The 23,708-nt window shown below is 43.7% G+C and overlaps 1 pseudogene; it reads right to left on the reverse strand.

The window, feature by feature from the left end:
• Window positions 1-17,935: 17,935 nt before the first annotated feature.
• LOC129547338 (serine/threonine-protein kinase pim-1 pseudogene) lies at window positions 17,936-19,141 on the reverse strand (annotated as a pseudogene).
• Between the last annotated feature and the right edge of the window lie 4,567 nt (window positions 19,142-23,708).

Consider the following 23,708-nt stretch of genomic DNA (forward strand, 5'->3'; position numbering starts at 1 on the left):
CATCTCTGAGGTTCCTGGACTCTGTGTCCCATGGTGTGTAAGGCAGATCACTACCATCATTGCCACCTACTGCATATCCCTCTGCCACATCCAGGCCCTAAGTCTGGGCTTGGAGCTGGAGAAGAGTGAGGAAACCCAGCATCAGCTGAAGCTCAAGCCTTATTCTCCAATCCAGCTCAAGCAGCTGCGAAGGCTAAGCGTCTCTCTCTGCCTTCTGACTCTGTGTATCTCTTCCTTCAAAACTGGAGACGGCAAATGGCTAAAGGTGAAAGTAACTTAGACTTTGAACTGCTTCCCAGGTAACACTCTGCCATTTTTGAGATTGCAAGCAAGTACTGCATTTTGGACTCCATTTCTTCTAAGGGATTCCTGCCCACAGTAGTAGATATAGTGGTCATCTGAGTTAAATTTGCCCATTCCCGTCCGTTTTAGTTCACCGATTCCTAAAATGTAGATGTTCACTCTTGCTGTCTCCTGTTTGACCACATCCAGTTTGCCTTAATTCATGGACCTAACATTCCAGGTTCCTATGAAGTATTGTTCTTTACAGCATGAGACTTTACTTTCACTACCAGACACAACCACAGCGAGGCATTGTTTCCACTGTGGCTCAGCCTCTTCATTGTTTCTTGAGCTATTTCACTGCTCTTCCCCAGTAGCATACTGGACACCTATCGACCTGGGGAGCTCATCTTTCAGTGTCACATCTTTTTTCCTTTTTGTACTGTTCATGGGGTTCTCAAGGCAAGAATACTGAAGTGGTTTGCCATTACCTTCTCCAGTGGGCCATGTTTTGTCAGGCCCTCACTAGCAGGGACATGCTTTTCAGCTGCTCCACATAGCTGGGTGAGAAGCTTGGTTCCCTGGTTGTCCCATTGCTGGTCCTTGTTGAGCGTGTACGTCCATGTAGTCAAAGCTATGTTTTTCCTAGCAGTCATGTTTGGATGTGAGAGGTTGACCAAAAAGAAGGCTGAGCACCAAAGAACTGATGTTTTCAAACTGTGGTGCTGAAGAAGACTCTTGAGAGTCCCTTGGATGGCAAGGAGATCAAACCAGTCAATCCTAAAAGAAATCAACCCTGAATATTCACTGGCAGGACTGGTGCTGAAGCTGAAACTCCAATACTTTGGCCACCTGATGCAAAAAGTTGACTCACTGGAAAAGACCCTGATGCTGGGAAAGACTGAATGGCAAGAGGAGAATGGGGTGATGGAGGTTGAGATGACTGGATGGCATCCCTGACTCAGCAGGCTTGAGTTTGAGCAAAATCGGGGAGACAGTGAAGGACAGGGAAACCTGGCATGCTGCAGTTCATGGGGTTGTAAAGAATCAGACATGACTTCACGACTGAACAACATGAGGTAACATTCTTGAAGACAGTTCTACCGGTATACCACCAGCTTCCCTGGCAAGAAGCTCCATGCTCCACATGCAGCCCCTTTCATTCCAGAATACCCGACTTGCGTCTCAAACCAGCCTCCCCATATCTTTCATCTGTAAGTCCCCATTTTGCTCTTGGCTGTGACACAGAGTGCAGCTGTTTCTCTGTTTCTCTAGAATCCTTTTTTTCCCTCTTTAGCTCATCTGTCTCTCTCCCAGGATACCTGAGGTACAAACTCTCCAGGTCGGCCTTTCGCACTTGTCACAGCAGCAACCAATAAATCACATAGGATCTCAGCCTGCCTTCTGGAAACGTGTGGCAGCCCTTGTTTTCCAGGGTCTAGCCTTTCTTTTCTATTCTTCTGATGACTTAACACACACCAATCTCCAGACCTTGTTGCCTGGGTGTTAAATACCTACCGTGCACCAGCTGTGCTGCTGACGGTCGGGAAGCATGTGAGGTCATCCGTGCTCCATCTGGGACCTGGAGTCTGGTCTGTAGAGACCTGCTCTAACTTCAGAAGTGGGGATCAAGGGTGGGATGGGGGTCACAGGAGCTGAGTGTCAGTTTTCCTTGCTTGTGCCCCGGGTGATACTATGGGCTTCCAACCACACACCAGTTCTTTTTCTTCCTGGTCCTAAAATTCTGTCCATTTCCTTTCCTGGCCTCTTCTCTCCCCAGCACTGCTGTTTGGAGCTGAAATTCCTCCCTCTGAAGAGTCCAGACTACCCCTTAGCATGTCCATCCTCCTCACCACCCGCCTTAACTCTGATTTCTTTCCAAAGCACCCCACTGCTCAGTTTGGGAACTTGGAGGCACAGGGGTTTTAGCAGGTGAGCCCACCTTCTAATAGAGATGGAGAAAGGCATTCTGTAAACATCAGAGCAGATTCAGGCTCCCAGCGGATGCGCATGTAATGTGGCTTATGCTAGATTACTCTTGCTTAAGTTAGAGTCTGTGATTTAGCATTCCTGTTTAGCTGCCGAATTCCACGGAGGATATTGCTGGATCCCAAATCTTTTGTCAGTGTAATTGAGCATAACGTCTTTTCAGGTTTGTATTTCAAAAGATGCATTATCTCCTCTCATCCATTTGTTCTATTTGAGCTATTCAAAACTTTTAGCGTGCCCCATCCCTCGGAAGGAATTTGAGTTTTAGGCTGATAATTTATGTTTATGCTGAGAATGCGATTTCCTTTCTGCACCCAGAATGATTAATAGACTTCTCTCTGTAAATTAGTGTGGGAAAAGATATAGGTAAATCGCTAACTGGACTGAGAATTTCACTTCATTCCAATGATTTCTTCAAGCTCATTCTTATTCGTGCTCCGTAGATGCATGATTTTTTCTGGACCTCATGCCCTTTGATCACGTAAAAGTCCTCACCCTTGTTCCCCACCTCCTGACAACCCTCCTTTAGGAGTGAGGATCAGCCAAACACTCCTTTCCCCAGCAAAATCCAGCCTGCTGTCTCTTTTCATGTAGTCCTATGAGTGAAGAACAGTTTTTACATTTTTTTAAAGGTTTAAAAACTCAAAAGGAGAATAATATTTTGTGACACCTGAAAATTATGTGACATTCAAATTTTACTGTCCCCAAATAAAGTTTTGTTGGAACACAGTGGTGCTCATCCATCTATGTGTCGTCTAGCTGATTTCACACCACCATGGCAGAGTTGAGTAGTTTCGACGGAGACCTTATGGCCTGCAAAACCGAAAATATTTATTATCTGGCCATTTGCAGGAAATATTCGCCAACTATTGCATTAGAGAAAGAATGAGAGTTTGCTTGTGCCTCAGGTTGATATTTGGATTTTTGGCTGCCTGGCTGTGTTTGCTTGTCTGTTAGTGATCACATCTTAATTTCCCTTGGAGAACTCTCCCTCTGTCCTCTCAGCCGCTATGTTTGAATGATTCCATCCTCCTTGAAACTGGCCCCACCACATGACTTAAACTGGAGCCAGTAACCTCAGCAGATTCCCCAAGAGGGACTGATTGGTTCAAGATGGTTACTTGAATCAACTGGACCAGTAGGATCTGTGTCAGGGCAGACGTTCTTTCTTTGCGATGTGAGTCATGGCGTGCAGAGTGGAAGCAACCACAGGCATCTTGTGATAATGAGAGACCTGATAAGAGAGTTAGAACTAGTGGCCTCATTTCGGTCCCAGAGCAAATCAGACCTGATGTCCCTGTCGCTTGTCTGTCTGAGTCCATGAATTTTTGCTTAAATCTGTGTTTCTGTAACTAGTACACTGTGTTTGTGACCCTCACAATCAAGGCCTGGCTCACATCATTCTGCTGATCATGGGTTAGGAATGGGCTGACCCAAGGAGCCCCCATCAGTGGACCAGACACATGCTTCCACACTTGATCTTAGCCAAAAGGCCGAGAAGCGATAGACACGTGCTTCCATTAACCGAGATTTGAGTTGATCTCAAGACAAACCCTCAGGTGGACTGCTCATGCCTTTCCAGAAGTGATGGGGACATGCCTCTGGACCACAGCATGCTCTGCAATGGTGAGAGAGAGTGAGCGACGGAGTTGCCAGGCAGAGGTGCCATTCCCAGCATCACCTGAGCACTAACTGTCTCCAAGGAGGGCTTTGGGCTGTACTGACTGTGTTTCTGGCCGAGAAACATGTGGCGGAGTGGAAAGGCCAGGGCCAGGTGCCCGGCTTCGGGTGCAGCCTTGACAATTTATGGGCTACAAGGTCCTGAACTGAGTCTCCGTGGAGCTTGGGGCTGTCCTCAATGGGAGTCCTGATAACAACTGTCTTCCCTTGAGTGTTATAAACAATAATCCACATAATCCAGGTGAACACAGTGTGTAAATTGTAGGGCAATGAATGAACATTTCTGATACACAGCACCAAGTCCTGCTCAGTCTGCTACAGGACTTGAAGGGAAGGGAAGGGAAGTAGGGCCCAGGTGTGGATGGAAGTCCTCATCTCAACATGCTGTGGAAGTGGAGGAGCATGTTGGGGGAGGAAGAAGCTGAGATTAGGGAGGCTGGGATGTTTATCTGAGCTCTCACAGCTGGGACAACACCGAGTCTTCAAAGTCTTAGTTCATGCATTTGCAGTAAATTTTCCTTCAAAAAACTAAGATCATGGCATCTGGTCCCATCACTTCATGGCAAATAGATGGGGAAACAATGGAAACAGTGACAGACTTTATTTTCTTGGGCTTCAAAGTCACTACAGATGGTGACTGCAGTCATGAAATTTAAAGACGCTTGCTCCTTGGAAGAAAAGCTATGACCAACCTAGACAGCATATGAAAAAGCAGAGACATTACTTTGCCAACAAAGTAATGTCTAGTCAAGGCTGTGGTTTTTCTAGTGGTCATGTATGGATGTGAGAATATGACCATAAAGAAAGCTGAGTGCTGAAGAATTGATGCTTTTGAACTGTGGTGTTGGAGGAGACTCTTGAGAGTCCTTCTTGGATTTCAAGGAGATCAAACCAGCCAATCCTAAGGGAAATCAGTCCTGAATATTCATTGGAAGGACTGATGCTAAAGCTGAAACTCCTATACTTTGGCCACTTAATGCGAAGAACTCACTCACTGGAAAAGACCCTGATGCTAGGAAAGTTTGAAAGCAGGCGGAGAAGGGGATGACAGAAGATGAGATAGTTGGATGGCATCACTGACTCGATGGACATGAGTTTGAGCGAGCTCTGGGAGTGGGTGATAGACAGGGAGGCCTGGTGTGCTGAAGTCCATGGGGTCGCAGAGTTGGACACGACTGAGTGACTGAACTGAACTGACTGACTGCCTTCAGAAACAAAGTCTGGAAGAAGTCAAAACAGCCTGTGATTGCTCTTCCCATTCTAGACCAGTTGTCAGCATGACACATATGTGGACTGACAATTCTAACAGTATGTCCTGGCCCAGCCCCATCTGTCTGCCCACCCACAGTGCCCAGAGAGGCGGCTGTCTCTGGCAGGGTACAGTCTGCAGCAATGATGGTGGGTGGAGTTCTCCTGGGTGCCCTCCATGTTGCAGACAACTCTGGGGTTTCATGGACAATTAAACGGGTCCAGAAAACAGCATGTGGTGGCTTGAGGTTTAAAAGAATTCAGGCATATGGACTCAATTTCCTCTGTAGCAAGTGTGTGTTTAAACATCGAGGAAGAAATGCCTGGGATAGATGGATTTCAAGTGTCTGAAATCTCTAGCACCCAGACTTGCCTCTCTGTGATGGCCCTTTGCTTTTACATGGGATCCACTCTAGGACTTTGGTTGCCTCAAAAAGGCCTATTCAGCATGATGCCAGGAACTGACCCATTCAAAGCAAGATCCTTCTCAAAACTAGGTGATAGAGAGCCCTACTTGGACCCTCCTTTTGATTTTTCAGAGTGGGTCCAGTTTGGATGGCTCATGGTACACGTCCTACCCATATGGAAGACAGTGGGAATCAAGCTGGGTGTCTGGGATGCTCAGAGCTAGACATTTCAACCAAGGCACGGGGAGATGGGCCAGGGTCCCTGAAGGGAGAGAGGCAGGTATGGCAGTCTCATAAGGGGTGCATCTGGCACAAGGCCCTTCTAAAAAAAAGTCCTTCACATCAGGGGGAAAGGGGACAAGGAAGAGATGGGTGGCAGGCTAGAGAGGGCAACTGTGCATGCAGTCCTGGAGAAGGGAAACTCCTTTCCTCAAATCCAGTCAAGACTGTACCCATTGTCAGGTTTCTGGACACAGCCCAGCATATTATAGAGGAAGGCACTGGAAGGAAGAAATACCAATAACCTAAAATAGGCAGATGATAACATTATAATGGTAGAAAGTGAAGAGGAACTAAAGAACTTCTTGATGAGAGTGAAAGAGGAGAGTGAAAAATCTGACTTAAAACTCAACTTTCAAAAAACGAAGATCATGGCATCCAGTCACATCACTTCACTACAAACAGATGGGGAAAAAGTGAAAACAGTGACAAATTTTATTTTCTTGGGTTCTAAAATCACCGCAGATGGTGACTGTAGCTATAAAACTAAAATATTGTGCTCCTTGAAAGAAAAGCTATGACAAACCTAAACAGCATATTAAAAAGCAGAGACATCACTTTGCTGACAAAGGTCTGTATAGTCAAAGCTATGGTTTTTCCAGTAGTCATGTATGGATATTAGAGTTGCACCATAAAGAAAACTGAGCATCAAAGAAGTGATGCTTTCAAATTGTGGTCCTGGAGAAGACTCTTGAGAGTCCCTTGGCCTGCAAGGAGATCAAACCAGTCCATCCTAAAGGAAATCAGTCCTGAATATTCATTGGAAGGACTGATACTGAAGCTGAATCTCCAATATTTTGGCCACCTGATGTGAAGAGCTGACTTATTAGAAAAGACCCTGATGCTGGGAAAGATTGAAGGTAGGAGGAGAAGAGGTCAACAGAGGAGGAGATGATTGTATGACATCACCGACTCAATGGATATGAGTTTGAGCGAACTCAAGGAGATAGTGAAGGACAGAGAAACCTTGTGTGCTGCAGTTCATGGGGTTGCAAAGAGTCAGACATGACTTAGCTATTGAACAACATCTGGAAAGAAGAGAGGTCATTGTTAAGGAAATCAATTGTCAATAGTCTCAGCCCCACATAAGGAGTAGTAGCATGTGGGGGAGTGGGCGAGAGGGTCCCTAGATGATGCAGAAGGACTCTGGCCTGCCCCTGGAATCAGGAGGCACAGCCTGCAGAGGGGATCCCCAGGACACACACTTGCAGCCCCCAGACCTGGGGGTGAGCTCTGCATCAAAGAGCAGAGGGGGCCACACAGCATCCTTGTGGGCTTTACTTCTCCCTGCAACTGTACGGGGAGAGCAAGAAATCTTTGGGACAAGGACTTCCCTGGTGGTCAGCGATTAAGAATCCACCTTGAAATGAAGGAAAAGCAGGTTTGGTCCCTGGTTGGGGACCTAAGATGCCACATGCCATGGAGAAACTAGCTTGTGTCCCACAACTACTGTGCTCTGCAAGGAAAACTCCCACATGCTGAAATTGTGTCTCCTGTGCCGCGACTCGGAGAAGGCAATGGCAAGCCACTCCAGTACTCTTGCCTACCCACTCCAGTACTCTTGCCTAGAAAATTCCATGGATGGAGGAGCCTGGAAGGCTGCAGTCTGTGGGGTCGCTAAGGGTCGGACACGACTGAGCGACTTCACTTTTCACCTTCACACATTGGAGAAGGAAATGGCAACCCACTCCAGTGTTCTTGCCTGGAGAATCCCAGGGACGGGGGACCCTGGTGGACTTCGTCTATGGGGTCACACAGAGTCGGACACGACTGAAATGACACAGCAGCAGCAGCAGCAGCAGTGCCGCGACTAAAATCAAATAAATAAATACCCAACTGGGTAAAAATATATTAAACTTATTTTTAAAAAATGAAACCTTAGGGATGGGGCCAACAAGAGAAAGGAGAGGCAGGGATGTCCTCTTCTCTGTTGATGAGGGGAACATGGCCAATGACTCTGCCTCCATGTGACAGCAGGGCTTGGTTTACTGGGAACTCATTTTCCGCTGCTGCTGCTGCTGCTAAGTCGCTTCAGTCGTGTCCGACTCTGTGCGACCCCAGAGACGGCAGCCCACCAGGCTCTGCCGTCCCTGGGATCCTCCAGGCAAGAACACTGGAGTGGGTTGCCATTTCCTTCTCCAATGAATGAAAAGTGAAAAGTGAAAAGTGAAAGTGAAGTCGCTCAGTCGTATCCAACTCTTAGCGACCCCATGGACTGCAGCCCACCAGGCTCCTCTGTCCATGGGATTTTCCAGGCAAGAGTACTGGAGTGGGGTGCCATTGCCTTCTCCGTCATTTTGCACAGCCCCAGGTTAAAAAAAAAAAACAAAAAAACACCCATCCATTTGCTGGAAATGAGCCAAAATCCCCTCCCAGAGGCATAAGACTTTTACTAAATTCTTGGTATTTCTGCTCTTGAGGCAAAGCCGATAAGGTGGCATTTGTGTTTTTGGGCTTTGAAATTTGGAGGAAACTTGTGGTGAAAGAAGAGGAGAGGAAATCTCTGGAAGAAAGTTCCAGATGTCTGGAGCAATGCCTTGGATCAAGGGGGGAGGGTGGGGCCAGTCTGGGAGTCAGCTCCTGGGGTGGCGAGTGTGTTTCAGAGCTCAGAAGGGCAGGTTTGATTACTGGTTGGAAAGCATGACAATGCTGTTCTGTTCAAGATTGTCCTGCCTTCTTTTTCTGATCATTCTAAGAGTGTGTCTTCCTCAGAAATAATTCAGAGGCTGCTCATTCCCTCTTACTTGTCCACCATCTGCTGGGATGGCCCCTTGGGTCTCAGGAGAAGAGAAGGTCAGGGCACCGTCCTCAAGGGACTATCTGCTCAGCTGGATGACCAGGTGAGTGCAGTAGAAATAAAGGAAAATACAGAGGCTGCACTACTTGTGAGCATGCAGAAGGTGCTGTGGGGCAGGGGTGGGTCAGCGGAGTGCCGGACGGAGGGGAGCCTCCCGGGAGCTCAGGGGAATGGAAAAAAGTGAGGCCAAGGAGGCTGAGGGGGTGATAGCCTTCTTTCCCATCTGAGGCAGCGAGAGAGGAAGGACTCAGAAAAGGCCGAGAAGAGGAAGACGCCGGCTGAGTGCTTCCGTCTGTGGCTCTGATTGAATTATAGGGAAAGAGGAGGTTTGGGGAAGCTGTTGGCAGATCTCAACCACATTGTGGCAAATGAGACCCTTTGGCCTTTTGGAAAACCCTCGCTTTATTAAAATAAATTAAAAGAGATGGAATCCTTCTGCTCCTGTCTCTCCCCTTCCTTGTTTGAAGCGGGCACATGCTGCTCACCATTGTTTTACCTTCAGATAGCTTGCACTGAGAAGGGCAAACCTGTAATTACCCTGCCTGCCGAAAATGATGGCTGTCGCTTAAGAGAAAACCTGACTGCTTTCCTTCCATGGGGTCTCTGATTCGTGCCAGAGCATCTGTCTGTAATCTCTTCAACTAGAGCTTTGTCTGAGCCAGCCCAGTGGCAGGGAAATGACAGGGTTGCTGGTGGCCAGATGAGTTGGTGGGAGGGACACAATGTTGGTTCCTGGGATGCTGGGTCTGCATCTCCCGGCCCCCCTCCCACCCAGAGGAGGAATCTTAGGTGCAAGGAATGGTCGCTGCCACAGCCAGGGAGAGCTCACACCCCAGGTCTCAGGAGAGGGGAGAATCATTTACTGACAGTCTGGGAGCTTGGGCCCAGAGAAATGCTCATCAGATAGAGTATGTGCAGTTGCAAGTGAGACATCCCCAACTCCACCTGGCTTGTACAGGAAGGGAATCTGCTGGTTAACTAATTGATTGGCTAACAAATGTTCAGAGATTCAGCAGACTCAACACAGGCTTGATTGATCTGGAGACTCAACCACATCTCTAAGCTCTAGCCCCTGCCTTTTGTAGGTATGGCTACATCTCATGATCACAAGGTGACTTGACTGCCAACTGTTCCCAGGGCAGTGTGCATCTAACATCACTTGATGGGAGGAACCAGGGTCTGTTCTAATCATTAAAACTATTATGCTGGTTTGGGCAATGGAATATCCTGATGATCTCAAGCTGAGTCACATGTTTCACCCATGGATCTGGGAAGGGCTTGGCTTCACCAGAATCATAAGAGAATTATGGAATAATTTAAGGAAAACTGTGGACTCTATGGGCTATTGGAAAAGGACATGGGGGACATGAATCCTAGGAGAGAGATTGAAGGATGGCTGCTCTATACTCTAAAACAGCAGACCCCGACATTGTTGGTACCAGGGACCAGTTTCATGGACAATTTTTCCACGGATGGAAGCAAAGGATGGTTTTGGGATGAATCAAGCGCATTACATTTATTGTACACTTTACTTCTATTATTAATATGTTTCTCACATGCCCATGGCTTTCCTCCTACAGTGTGGCCCAGTTCCTAACAAGCCATGGACCAGTATTAGTCCATGGTCCGGAGGTTGGGGGGCCCCCTGGTCTAAAAGAGTCTGTCAAAAGTCTCTGTTTAAGTGAGTGATAGAGAAATGGACGTTCCTTACCCTGTAGTCTGGGCCACTCTGATTAGCCATTCTATTAACAGAATACTGGGTCAGGGAACTTCAGAGAGGATCGTCCTCTTTCAAAGTCACTGTGGGGCTCTCCAAGACAGAACCATCATGAGGTCACTAGGCCGCCAGGGACTAGAAAGGCATCACCTTATGAAATGTCTTAACACACAGCTGGAATGCTATCCCGATGTAAGAGATTTTTCCTTAGGAGTATAAGTCATTTCTTGTTCACTAATATATACTGATTTATCCAGGCGCCTCTGTCTCAATTTTGGTCCCTCCTGCTCTGCATGAAACTCCATTTTATTTCCACAAAACTTGATTTCCTTATATTTCATGATGATGTATGTCTCTTCCTGTCCTACCTGAATGTGGAGCATCCTAAGCTCCAGGCATTTTCTGCAGCTTCTCCCCTTTCAAAACTTATCAGTCCTAAGTAAAATGTACTCAGAACATCACGAATCCAAACTCAGATGTTGGAGGCTGACTGTGGCTGGCAGTGTCATGACAGTTATCATGACCATGATATGACAGGAGTCTTCAGAGCTGTAAATCAGTTCCTTAGATAAAGTAGTGAGCTTGAATTTGACCTGTGCAGAAATGAGAGTTGGAAGTAAGAAAGTCAGAAATTCGTCCTGCCATGTAGGCAATTGTGTACTTGGCCTTTGCAAGTTACAGGGGAAAGATGATATGGCTTCAAGAGACAATTTTGTGGTGCAGTTTCTTTGATCCCATGGCCTTTGGAAAGAATTCTGTTTGCAAGATCTGCCTATAACTTTTCAAGGGAAAACAGGAAGTTCTTTGAGTTTAAGGGTGAGCTTACAGTCTGTCTTTCTGTCTGTCTGTCTGTCAGATAGACAAAACCCTAGCCAAGAAGCAATTACAATAGAGATAGCTAAAAATACCCAGGGGGAAGTCAAAGACCAAATTAGTGGCATTGAGGCAAACAGGATTAAGATTAGATTTAAAGAAGAATCCTTTTTTTTCTCAAACTTTGAACTTTTCATTTTGTACTGGTATATAGCTGATTAACAGTGTTGTGGTAGTTTCAGGTAAAGAGTGAAGATAAAGAAGAACTCTTTAAAATAAGATATTTGTGACATTTAAGGAGAACTCAAGGAAACAAGAACAATCAATTTTCTTGGCATTAAATATATGTATTTGTATACCTGAATTATCCCCAACATGTTACTGTCAGAGTTTGAGGTCAAATAACCTTTAGGGGTTAGTTCCAGCTGTTGAGTTGTAGATTCTAAAGAAAAGGAAAGGAAATAAAAATTCAGTTTCCAAGGATCCCTGGAACAGATTAGTGTAACTGGGAAATGGAAAACTAATCAATCCCATGTATTTTCTGAAATGTGGTATTTATTGGGCATCTGTTCTGCATCCAGAACTGCATGATAGGAAAGGAGGCAAGTGATGGCAAGGTCCCTGCCCTCCAGGAGTCAGAGCCCACTAACAATCACGGGTCAGGCTACTCCCTGGAGAGGGGGTGGCGAACCCGGCTGAGACAGTACTGCATCTCATGGACCTTACACTCTGAGGGGGAAGGAGGGTCATTCTAAACGATATTCAGGATGCAAGAAGGGTCTGTTTGGAGAAACTGGGCCTCATGGGGAGTAATGGGAAAGGTCTCCCCCAGGAAAGGTGGGATGGATTGCAACATGAAGAATGAGCAGGCTAGTTGGGATGTCAAATCAAATTGGGCACAAAGTTGCCTCTAAAGAGCAGTCTTGGAAAACATGATGATTTGCTTCTGGGCTTCAGACCTTCTCTCCCAGCACTAAATAAAATGGTCAGAAGGCTATCAGAGTTTAAAGGTGGGCATCACAGATCTTGAGGAATTTCTCTTAGAGATAGTCTGATGGTAGATACCTCTTGCTAAGAAATTAATGCATTAATGTGGAAATTAAATAGTGTGTATTAGAATACACAGTAAAAAACTCCATCTATCCCCTCTCATTTGAAGTAGAAATAGCAAGTGCAAAAAAACCCCAGTAAGCTGAATTATTGACAATAGAAAATAAGATGATATCACTACAAATTCAGACTTATAAGATGCAAGCACAGTAAGTCTTTGAATTCACAACCCTAAGAGCACTCATTCTTAATCAATCAATCAATCAATCAATAGCATGCACAAACATAAAATTCATAGAATATTTTTCTCTAAAATCTTTTCAAGGTTCAAACAAAGGCAGGTATTTCAAAACTTTATTAAGGAAAATAACACTATGTTAAGTGCTTTATTATTTGTTTAAGAAAACTAGCAAAATATTGATATTAAAACTATACTACATATCACAAAAGAGAGAGTGGGAGAAAAATAAAACAGGCCATCTAACCTGGGAATGGAAATACAGGATTGAGTCAATCTATGTTGCTGCTAAGTCACTTCAGTCGTGTCCGACTCTGTGTGACCCCATAGACGGAAGCCCACCAGGCTCTCCCATCCCTGGGATTCTCCAGGCAAGAACACTGGAGTGGGTTGCCATTTCCTTCTCCAATGTGTGAAAGTAAAAAGTGAAAGTGAAGTCGCTCAGTCGTGTCCGACCCTTATTGACCCCACGGACTGCAGCCTACCAGGCTCCTCCATCCATGGGATTTTCTAGGCAAGAGTACTGGAGTGGCTTGCCATTGCCCTCTCCAGAGTCAATCTATAGATGTAATTCAATCCCAATCAGTCTTCTGAATGAAATTTTGGCAAACTAAAAAAAAATGTTTTTATATTTCATCTAGAAGAATAAACATGTGAAATAAACAAAAATAGGTTGAAAAGAAAAATATTTAGGGAAATCTTGCACCATCAGATACTAGAACATATTATAAAGTCACATTGCTCAATATTGTGTGATAGAAAATTAGGTCTATGGAAGAGAATAATAAGATTATAATAAAACTTAGTCTATAAAGTTATTTATTGTATGACACAGGTAGTGTTATTTATGAAATAAATGGTTCTTGGGAAATGCCTTAAATATTAGGGAAAGTGAATTAGTTCTTTATCATTTGGGGATTAGAAATTTCTTTCCAAGCATAATACTACTCAGAAAATAGCATGAATTTGCTTATATACAAAATATGACCAATCATCAATCAATCCCTGATTGATAGGAACATGATGGTTACTTTGTGCTGTTCAATTTTCCAAAGTTTCTGCATTTAGTGTGTTTTTAGGAGGAAAAATAAAGGTAAAAATGGACAGAGATACACGATCATTGTAGCATTATTTACAATAAGCAAGGTAAGGCAGGTAACTCTAGTAGAAAAGAATCTCTCTGCCAATGCAGAAGACTTAAGAGATATGGGTTCCATCCATGGATGGGGAAGATCCCTTGGAGGAGGGCATGGCGGACCCACTCCAGTTTTCTTGCCTGGAGAATCCCATGGACAGAGGAGCCTGGAAGGCTATAGTCCCTAGGGTCGCAAAGAGTCGGACACAATTGAAGCGACTTAGCATTAGCACTATTAGCAAGATAAGGCAAAAACCTATGTTTTGTCCACAGATGAATGACTCTAGAAAACAATGTGTATATGTACATTTTATATACTTTTTGTATGATTGCATATATTATTACATAAGTATAATGGAATATTGTCAGTCTTGAGATGGAAATTTTGTCATTTTCAGCAATGTGAATGAAACTGGAGGACATTATTTTAAGTGCAATAAGCCAGACAATTAAAGATAAAACCTGTGTACATATACGTGTGAGAATTGGAGTATTCCCTGCCATATCAGTAAACAAGGATGTCACAGTCATCAGTGATTTCAGCCCTCCAATGTGAGCTTCTGAGCCCTAAGGGCACTCTGGAAGGAGGAGAGTTTCCAGGAACTAACAGCCTTCAGGACTGTAGCCACTCCTACAGTGAGCCCAGAGGCAGCTCAGGATGTGAAAACACACACACACACACAAAACATAGGACACTGGCCCAAGATAGCTAAAATGAAAGGAACAATTTTAGTGAGTCGACTTCTGCCTCTTCCCATACACAGAAGAGTGCTAAATTCCTTAGCTTGGGATGTCTGATTTTCTTTAACAATAATCTTGATTTTCAGACTATCTGCCCTTTGTCGCAAAACTTTCATATAACCTGGCTCCTTCCCTTGCCTCCTTGGAGCAGTTCTCTCAGGATTACTTGAGATGCTGTCTCCTAGCCTTGAAGTCCTAAAAATTCACACCAAATAAAACGTAACTCTCAACTTTTAGGTTGTGACTATTTTTTTAAGTTGATACGTGGAATCTAAAAAAGTCAACAACAACCACAAACCCCCTCAAACTGATAAGAAACTGAGTAGAAAGGTGGTTGCCAAGGAGTGGGGAGGTGGGAAATAGGGAGAGGCTGGTGCAGAGGGTGCATGCTTTTTATAGGAGAAACAAGGTCTGAGGTTCTCACACGTAACATGGTGACTAAAACTGGTAACACTGTATCATATAACTGAAACTTGCTAAGGGTAGAACTTACATGCTCTCACACACAAGAAAAGGTAAATATGTGAGGTGGTGGACCTATAATTACCTTGATGGAGGAGAAGCCTTTCACAATGCATATGTAGATTAAGCCATCAGGGTGCACACTGTAACAATCTGGCAATGTGGCTTGTTAACTGGGTGTCAATGCAGCTGAAAAAGGAGGGTGGGGTGAAGTGTGTTGGTGCAGGACGGGAAGTGAGGAGGCCTCAGTCCAATACACTCAGGGATGGAAGCCGTTGCTTTTTAAAAAGCTTTTATTTGACATAACATTTGGCATTTCAGTCATATTTAGATATACAATTCTATGGCATTAATTGCATTCACAATACTGTGCAAGCATGACTACTACCTATTTGCAAAACTTACTGATCACCCAACAGAAACTCCATAACCACTAAGTCAGGACTGCTCAGCCCTCCCTTTCTCCTCCCAGTCCTGGGAACCTCTCAGTTTGGTGCTCATTCACTTTGCTGTATTTCAGAAGCTAACACAACATTGAGGAGAAGGCAATGGCACCCTACTCCAGTACTCTTGCCTGGAAAATCCCACGGATGGAGGAGCCTGGTGGGCTGCAGTCCATGGGGTCGCGAAGGGTCGGACACGACTGAGAGACTGCACTTTCACTTTTCACTTTCATGCATTGTAGAAGGAAATGGCAACCCACTTCAGTGTTCTTGCCTGGAGAATCCCAGGGACGGAGGAGTCTGGTAGGCTGCCATCTATGGGGTCACACAGGGTTGGACATAACTGAAGCGACTTAGCAGCAGCAGCAACACAACATTGTAAAGCAATTATACTCCAATAAAAAAAGAAAAAGAAAAAAAAATCACTCAGGATTTTAAAGAAAAAAAAAAGAGAATATTTAAGCAGAGCTGCTTTGGTAGAGCTGGATCAGGCATATGGTTGGGATGAAGAAAAAGAAGGCTGTTGCTTTTTGAACAAGACTGTTCTTGAACTTTTAAGTACCATTTGTCCACAGATTAGAAAGCATTGATCAAATTTTGTTGTTGTTTAGTCGATAATTCTTGTCTGAACCTTTTGTAAGTCCATGGACTGTAGCCTGCCAGGCTCCCCTGTCCATGGTATTTCCCAAGCAAGAACTCTAGAGTGGATTGTCATTTTCTTCTCCAGGGGATCTTTCCGACCCAGGGATCAAACCCACGTCTCCTACATTGGCAGGTGGATTCTCTACCATTGAGCCACCAGGGAAGCCCTTGATCAAATTTCACTGATGAGTAGTGACAGAAAGTCTGGGAATGGGATCTAGGGGTACCCTAGGTGGGGCTTTGCTGCTGCAGATCCCCATCCCTGGGAGGGCCAGAGAGCAGCCTGGCATGCACAGGTATAGGTCCAGAGACTGGGAGAGTAGGGTCTCTGCAAATTCTCTTCCCAGAAGTGTAAATCCTAACTGGTCATTGTGTATTATAATTTTGACTTATGACTGAATTAAATTTGCTAATATTTTGCTAAGAATTTTTAAGCCTTTGTTCTCAAGGGATATTGGTGTCTAGCTTTTTATTTTTTTCCATTAGAATATTTTTGTTTGGATTTGGTATAATGGCAATGATGACCTCATAAAATGAATTGCTTAGTATTTCTTCCTCTTGCAATTTTTGGAACAGTTTGTGTGGTATTGGTATTATTCCTTCCTAAATGTTTTATAGAATTTATCAGAGAAGCCTTCTGGGCCTAGAGTTTTCTTTCTGGGAAGGTTTTTTTTTTTTTTTTTAAAGACAAAAAGTATTTTATTCAAAAAACACCAAGTATATATATTAAAAAAATCTCTGTTATTCCCCTGTACCGTATTTCACTCAGATAAAACCAGCAGGCTACATGCTGCTCAGAACACAGCCTCAGAGAGGATCCAGAAGGCACACCACCCAGAACTGCTTTTCATATATCTAGTCTATATACACACGTCAGCAACACCCCTCCCGCATCACCCATGGACCCCACGCCCACTTGGGTAAGCCGGTGGCAAGGGGGCCCCCTGCAGAAGTCAGGGAGCTGCCACAGCTGTCCTACCCGAGTTCCTGTCACCCTACAAACCAACAGAGCAAGCATCGCAGCCCTTCCCAAAAGATCCCCAAGTCAGAGGAGAAAAGGAGAGAAAAGAAAACTATGGCAGCAGCCATGGAAGCTTGGAGCAGGAAGGGAACCAAATAAATGAATAAATGCATAACATTGACCTCCAGGTTAGAAAGTGCATCATCTTTCCAAGGGGGAAAGAAAAACAAAACAGGTAAAATAACTTAAAAGGAAAAATTAAAAAAGAATTAGATCAACTACAATTCTTTTGTACACTGCCATGCCAATTGTACATACATTTCCAGTTTTTCTGTTGATTTGCTTTGTTTGTCCGTGTGTGTGTGTGTGTGTGTGTGTGTGTGTGTGTGTGAGGTCTTGACTTACAAACAGTCAAGTAAAAACCAAAAGGAAGAACAGTTCACTTGGGAGTTTTACTAAAGGTGGAAAAAGGGCAGGTGGCTCAGCGTTTGGCCCTGTAGCCTCTTCCATGGCACCTCTCATATGAAGGATGGGGGGGAAGTGGGGAGGGAGAAATAGAGGGAACCAAGCCCAGGCAGATTTTTGGAGAAGCAGCAAATAAAAGAGGCAAGTTCAAGTATCTCTCCCAGCACAGCCAGAGTCCCCACAGAAGGCCTCAGAAAGTCGGAAGAGGTGACAGGGACTTAAAATGGTGCTAGTCCTAACCCTCCCCAACCTGCCTCCCCTCTGCCCGACCGGTCGCTGCATTCAGCAGAACTCTTGATGAAGTGAACAGCTCCATGGCAGGATCCTGACCTACTCCCACCCCTCCACCGCGCCCACCCCTGGGATTTTGCAGAGTCCAGCAATGCTGGACATTGGTGAAAAGGTGAGCTTCTGTGGGAGGAGTGGAGGCCTAGAACACCTGGAGTGGAATGGAATCTCTTCCTCCCTTTTGTTAAGCAGCCTTCAGGAGCCTGGGGTCTGGAATGACTTGTAAATGTTTCTGTAAAAAAAAAAAAATGTTTCTGTATCAAGCACTATACTGCTTGAAAATAAGGGCCACTGGCACTCAGGAAGCTGGACACAAGGCACTTCCCCTCCCTTGAGCATGTGACAGGGAGGAAAGAACCTGTGGGAGAAGCTGTTCGCTGGGCCCTGGAGACAGGCTGTGGAGACTGATCTCAGCAGTTTCCTGGGGCAGGAGGACATCTTGCATCCACGGCTGGTTCTGGATTACTTGGAAGGATGGCCGATCTGATGACCTCAAGGCCAAGTACCATCTGATGAGATGCTGACACTCTGAAGAGACCCGCTGCCTGAAGAAAACTTGGCTTCTGACGATCTCCTCATCGTGCTCAAAGGGACTTGAATAGACCACATCATACTGCAGGATCCCCAGAGACCAGACGGCTCCCGACCTGCCATGGTAGTGGATCCACTCTGGAGGATACACTCGGGTCCCATCAAAGTCCGTGTAGACGGTGTCCTTGAGCAGCGCCCCCCGACCCGAAGTCGATGAGCTTGAGTTCACGGCGATTGAGGTCGGTAAGGACCTTCTCGCCCTTGATGTCCCAGTGAAGCACCCTGCAGTCGTGGCTGGGCCACACCGCCTCCAGCACCTGCCAGAAGAAGCTGCAGGCCAGTTGCTCCTGCAGGGCGCCCCTTTCCGTGATAAAGTCGAAGAGGTCTTGCACCGGATCAGGACGAAATTGTCGGGCCTCTCAAACCAATCTAGGAGCCCAACAGACGCTGGAGAAGCCCGAGCTCACCTTCTTCAGCAGAACCACTTCATGGGCACTCGGGTGCCATTAGGCAGCTCTCCCAGTCGGAAATCCGGTCCTTCTCCACGTGCTTGATGGCCAACCGGCAAGTTGGCGGCGACACGGCTGCCTGAGTCCACCGAGCCGAAGCCGCCGCTGCCCAGGAGCGGGCCCACCTGGTGCTGCGACTCCAGGGGCTCCTTCTCCTTGCCCGGTGCCAGCTTGGGGGCGTGCAGGTCGTTGCAGGGCGCAGTGCGCAGGTGGGCAAGCGGGTTGATTTTGGACAAGAGCATCCCAGCCTCCAGGGAGTCGGCGCAGAGACTGTGTCTGGAGGAGCTGCAGTAGGGGCTGGGGTTGTGGCGGTGGCTGTGCCTAAGGCTGGGGCTGCGGCTGCGGCTGGCGCGCAAGGTCGAGGGCCAGTCGGAGGACGACTGGGGACGCTGCCGGGGCTGGAGGCTGAGGGAGGCGCCCGCACGGTCAGGCGGCGCCGCGGGCAGCAGGGTGGGCCGCTCGAGGGGCTCGCGCGGCGGCGCTGCGGCACAGCGGGTGTGTAGCTGCTGCTGCCGCCGCCGCCGCCAAGTCCTCTCCGGCCGCCTCCGCCACCGTCTTATAAAATTTATAAAATGTTTTATATAGAATTTACCAGAGAAGCCTTCTGGGCCTAGAGTTTTCTTTCTGGTAAGGTTTTTAATCGCTGATTTCAATAACTTTCACAGGGGCATGGAGCTACTCCATTTCTACCTTAGTCAGTTTTAGTAATTTATCTTTCATAAAGTTGTCGGTAATATTCCCATATTATCCTTTTAAAGCCTGTAGGATACGATGTGGTGCCTCCATTTTCATTCATATTATTGTTAATCCTTGCTTCTCATCTTTTTTTTTTTTTGATCATCAAAGCTAGAGTTTTATCAAATTTACTGATTTTTTTTAAAGAAAGCTTTTTGTTTCATTATTTTAAGCTTTACTTTATGTTTACTTGAAAATTCTGATAGCTCTTATCTTTTAAGATTCCCATTTTCTTCTTCCTTTTATTTTAGTTTACTTTTCTTTTTCTAAATTTTTAAGGTGAAAGCTTAGATTTTGGAACTTTTTATTTTCAAATACAAGTATTTAAAACTATAAATTCCCTTTTAAAGACTATACTCCACATGGTTTTAATCTACCATAATTTTATTTTCATTCGGGTTAAATATATTTTCTAATTTTTCCTGTGAACTTATGCTTTGTATGTAGGTTGCATAGGAGTCTTGTCCAATTTTCTAAGTACTTGATGATTTTCCAAATATCTGTTTTTTTATTGCTAATTTAATTCTGATTTCAGTCCTTTTAAATTTCTTAGCAATTCTTTTATTGTCCAAGATGTAGTCTATTTTGGTGATTATTCTCTGAATATTTGAAGATACAAACATTCTCCTAATTTGGGTAGAGTGTCTATAAATGTCAATGAAGTTAAGTTGGTAGATGTTCATATCCTCTGTGTCTTGATTTTCTGTCTACTTGTTCTATCAAGTATTGAATAGGAACGTTACAATCTCCAACTCTAATTTTGTCTTTTAAACTTTGTATTTTATACTGGGGTATAGCAGATGAACAATGTTATGATAGTTTCAGATGGACAGCAAAGACACTCATACAATGTCATTTTGTGCATTTTGAAAGCCTGTTACTGCATACATACGTATCTAGGATTTGTATTTGCTTTATCTTGTTCTTCTGTATCTTTGGGAAACACATTCCTTGTCCTGAAGTCTATTTTGTCTAATGATAATATTATAACATAGACATTCATCTTTATTTATGGGTCTCTAGTTATAGTCCCTCTTTTTCTCCTAATGTTGGTCATTTATATCTTCCTTTTTTCCCCCTTGGTTAGTCTAGAGGTTTATCAATTTTATTTTATCATTTTTCCCAAATAATCAGCTTTTGGTTTTGTTGACTTTTCTAGTGTATTTTTCTGTGTGCGTGTTTCATTATTGTCACTCATTTTTTCATGTGGAAGCTTAGATGACTGATTTGAGACCTTTATTCTAGTATAAGCCTTTAACACAGTGGTTCTTAAATGGGGATGGTTTTCCCCCCATCTAGAGGGGACATGTGGCAAGGTCTGGATACATTTTAATTTTTTCTAGTCAGTGGGAATATATCAGTGAGTAAAATAGACAGAAAATTTCCTTATGGAATTCTCATTATAATTGGAGACATAAGCAATGAAGAAGATTAAAATATATAATGTAATGTCAGGTGGTGATGAAAATCAAAGCAGGATAAAGAAATAGAAAATGATGAATATGGGCCAGTTGAGACTGGGTAGTCAAAGAAGGCTCTTCTCACAGAGTGATATTTCAGGAGAGACCTGAATAAAATGAGGGAGGGAACCATATGAGTATCTGTGGAAATAACTTTCCATGCAGAGGAACAGCAACTGCAAAGTCCCTGAGTTGGGAGTGTGGTAGCGTGGATTAGGGGGTGCGGTGAAAGGATAGCAAGGTGACTTATGTTAAAACCCAATGACCAAGAAGAAGGGGGCGGAAGACACTGAAAAGTGTCACGGATCAGACTGTGTTTTGCAGGCCAAGGAACGATTTTGGATTTTAATCGAAGCATCTGGGGAAAGAACATTTTGAGCAGTAGACACCATGAGGATCCTGGGGGTGGTTGGTTTGAGAATAGATGGAAGGGAACAAACACGGAAATGTGGAAATCAGCTGAAAGTAAGTGAAAGTATCCAGGTGAGAAGTGTTGGTGGTTTGGGCTAGAGGGATAAAAGTGGAGATGGCTGCAATTCCAGACATGGTTTGAAAGTGAATTTTAAGATTCTCTAGTGGGTTGAATATGCTATAGTAGAGAAAGCAAGAAGCTGAGGATGACTTCAGTGTTTTTTCCTGAGGACCTGGTGGATGGAATGTGGGTGGAAGGGCCATTTGCTAAAGTCAAAAGTTTGGTTTTGTATGTAAGTTTGCAAAGTCTATTGTTCATTCTAGCGGAGTTCTCAAGAAGCAGTTAATTATAACAAGTTAAGAAGTCAAGGAAAAATTCAGGACTGAAGATGTATATTTGGGAGTTTCTATATAATAGAATCTATTACTGTAATTTCATACATTAACACAGTAAAACAGTAAAACCATTTATTTCTCGTAATAGCCATCAAAAGCATAAAAAATCTATCATCATATCATGATGAAATAATAAGCTAGGGATAGAAGTAAATATCAAAAAATTACAGCAGACATACAAAGTATTGTTTAAACATAAGCACTACTTTTAAAGTTAGGAAATATAAAAATGTCTACTATTTTTTTAACTGTGTTTTAGCCAACTAGCAAGAGAGAAAAGGGAGGAAATAAAGTTGGAAAAAACAAAAGTGCCTTTACTTGAAAATGATATGATTAACTACTTTAAATAATTCAAGAGGCTCTATTAACAATTAAGTAATCAATTAACAATACATTAATATTGATATAAGATTTCAACAGATTGGTCAGATACAAGATTAATATTCAAAAGCTTTTTATCTACACTAGCAATAACCAAGTATAATGCACTTTGTTTAAAATAACAACAACAACAATCTATAAAATACAACAGCTGGGAGTATATAAGTCTAAGAATAATGACAAAATTTTTTGGAAAATCTGACATTTAATAAATTAAGATTTGAACATAAGTGGAGGATGACTTAATGTTCATGGCTGGGAAGATCTATTTTAAAGATGTTCCTTCTCCCCCAAATTATCTAAAAATTTAATGTAATCAAATTTGCAATGAGATTATTATGGAAATCGGCAAGCAGATTCTAAAATTCAAATAGAAGATAAATGGTTGTGGACAGCCATGCAGTTTTGAAAAAGATGATCAAAAGAATGAACTTTAACCATCTGATGTCAAATTTATGAAGCTCTAATCATTAAAGAAGTCAGATTTTCCTTAAGAATATACAAATAGATGGAAGAGACTAAAATTTCTAGAAACAGATCCTTGTGTATCTTAGAGTTATAAGATGCACTAATATTTGAAATCAGTGGAGATAGAAAGAGGTGTTGAAGAAATTGGGACTACTGGTTCTACATGTTAAATATCTAACTTATTAAACTCACAAAATGAATTTAAGATATATTAAAATCCTAGACACATGCACACACATAAATGAAATTGTTAGCATGTAAAAAAGAATGCTAGAATTTAGTTCAATAACTATAAAAATATAGAAAAAGATGGGTAAATTTGAGATCAACACACATTCTAAAATGTACAGAATTAGAAAATGTCTCAAGTGAAATGCGACACTGGGAGAACATATTTGCATCAAATATGATGAAGATAAATCTCCAAAATACATTAGAATGCTTAGAAATCAATAAGAGAATTCAAGCAATCTAATAGAATAAAAACAATAAAGAGTATTTAAATAGTTTAAAGTGGAGAAGACTCTTGAGAGTCCCTTATACTGCAAGGAGATCCAACCAGTCCATTCTAAAGGAGATCAGTCATTGGTGTTCATCGGAAGGACTGATGCTAAAGCTGAAACTGCAATACTTTGGCCACATCATGCGACGAGTTGACTCACTGGAAAAGACTCTGATGCTGGGAAAGGTTGGGGGCGGGAGGAGAAGGGGACAACAGAGAATGAGATGGCTGGATGGCATCACCGACTCTGTGGACATGAGTTTGAGTGAACTCCGGGAGTTGGTGATGGACAGGGAGGCCTGGCGTGCTGTGATTCATAGGGTCGCGGAGAGTCGGACACGACTGAGCGACTGAACTGAACTGAAATAGTTTAAAGAGAGTCAACCAATTTGGAGAGCAAAGAGAAAATTTTACTCATGTTACTGAGCTTTCAGAATCTATCATAGGGAGGCATTAGAAATTAGCACAAGGAGGTATAACCAATGTTTACTGAGACCTTATTTGTAAATAGGAAAAACATAAATAGACGAATAATGAACACCTTAGGATAACTGTTAACCATCGCCTGGAGGGTTACACCACGTTTTTAATGTCAATACAAATTTTTTATATTATCCTATGTAACTGGTATAATAAACAAGCATGTTCTGTGACATAATCAAAAGGCAACTTACTTTT

This window comes from Moschus berezovskii, chromosome 22 (assembly GCF_049115385.1).
Source record: "Moschus berezovskii isolate FMDL1 chromosome 22, NW_MosBer_1.0, whole genome shotgun sequence".
Taxonomy (NCBI): Eukaryota; Metazoa; Chordata; class Mammalia; order Artiodactyla; family Moschidae; genus Moschus; species Moschus berezovskii.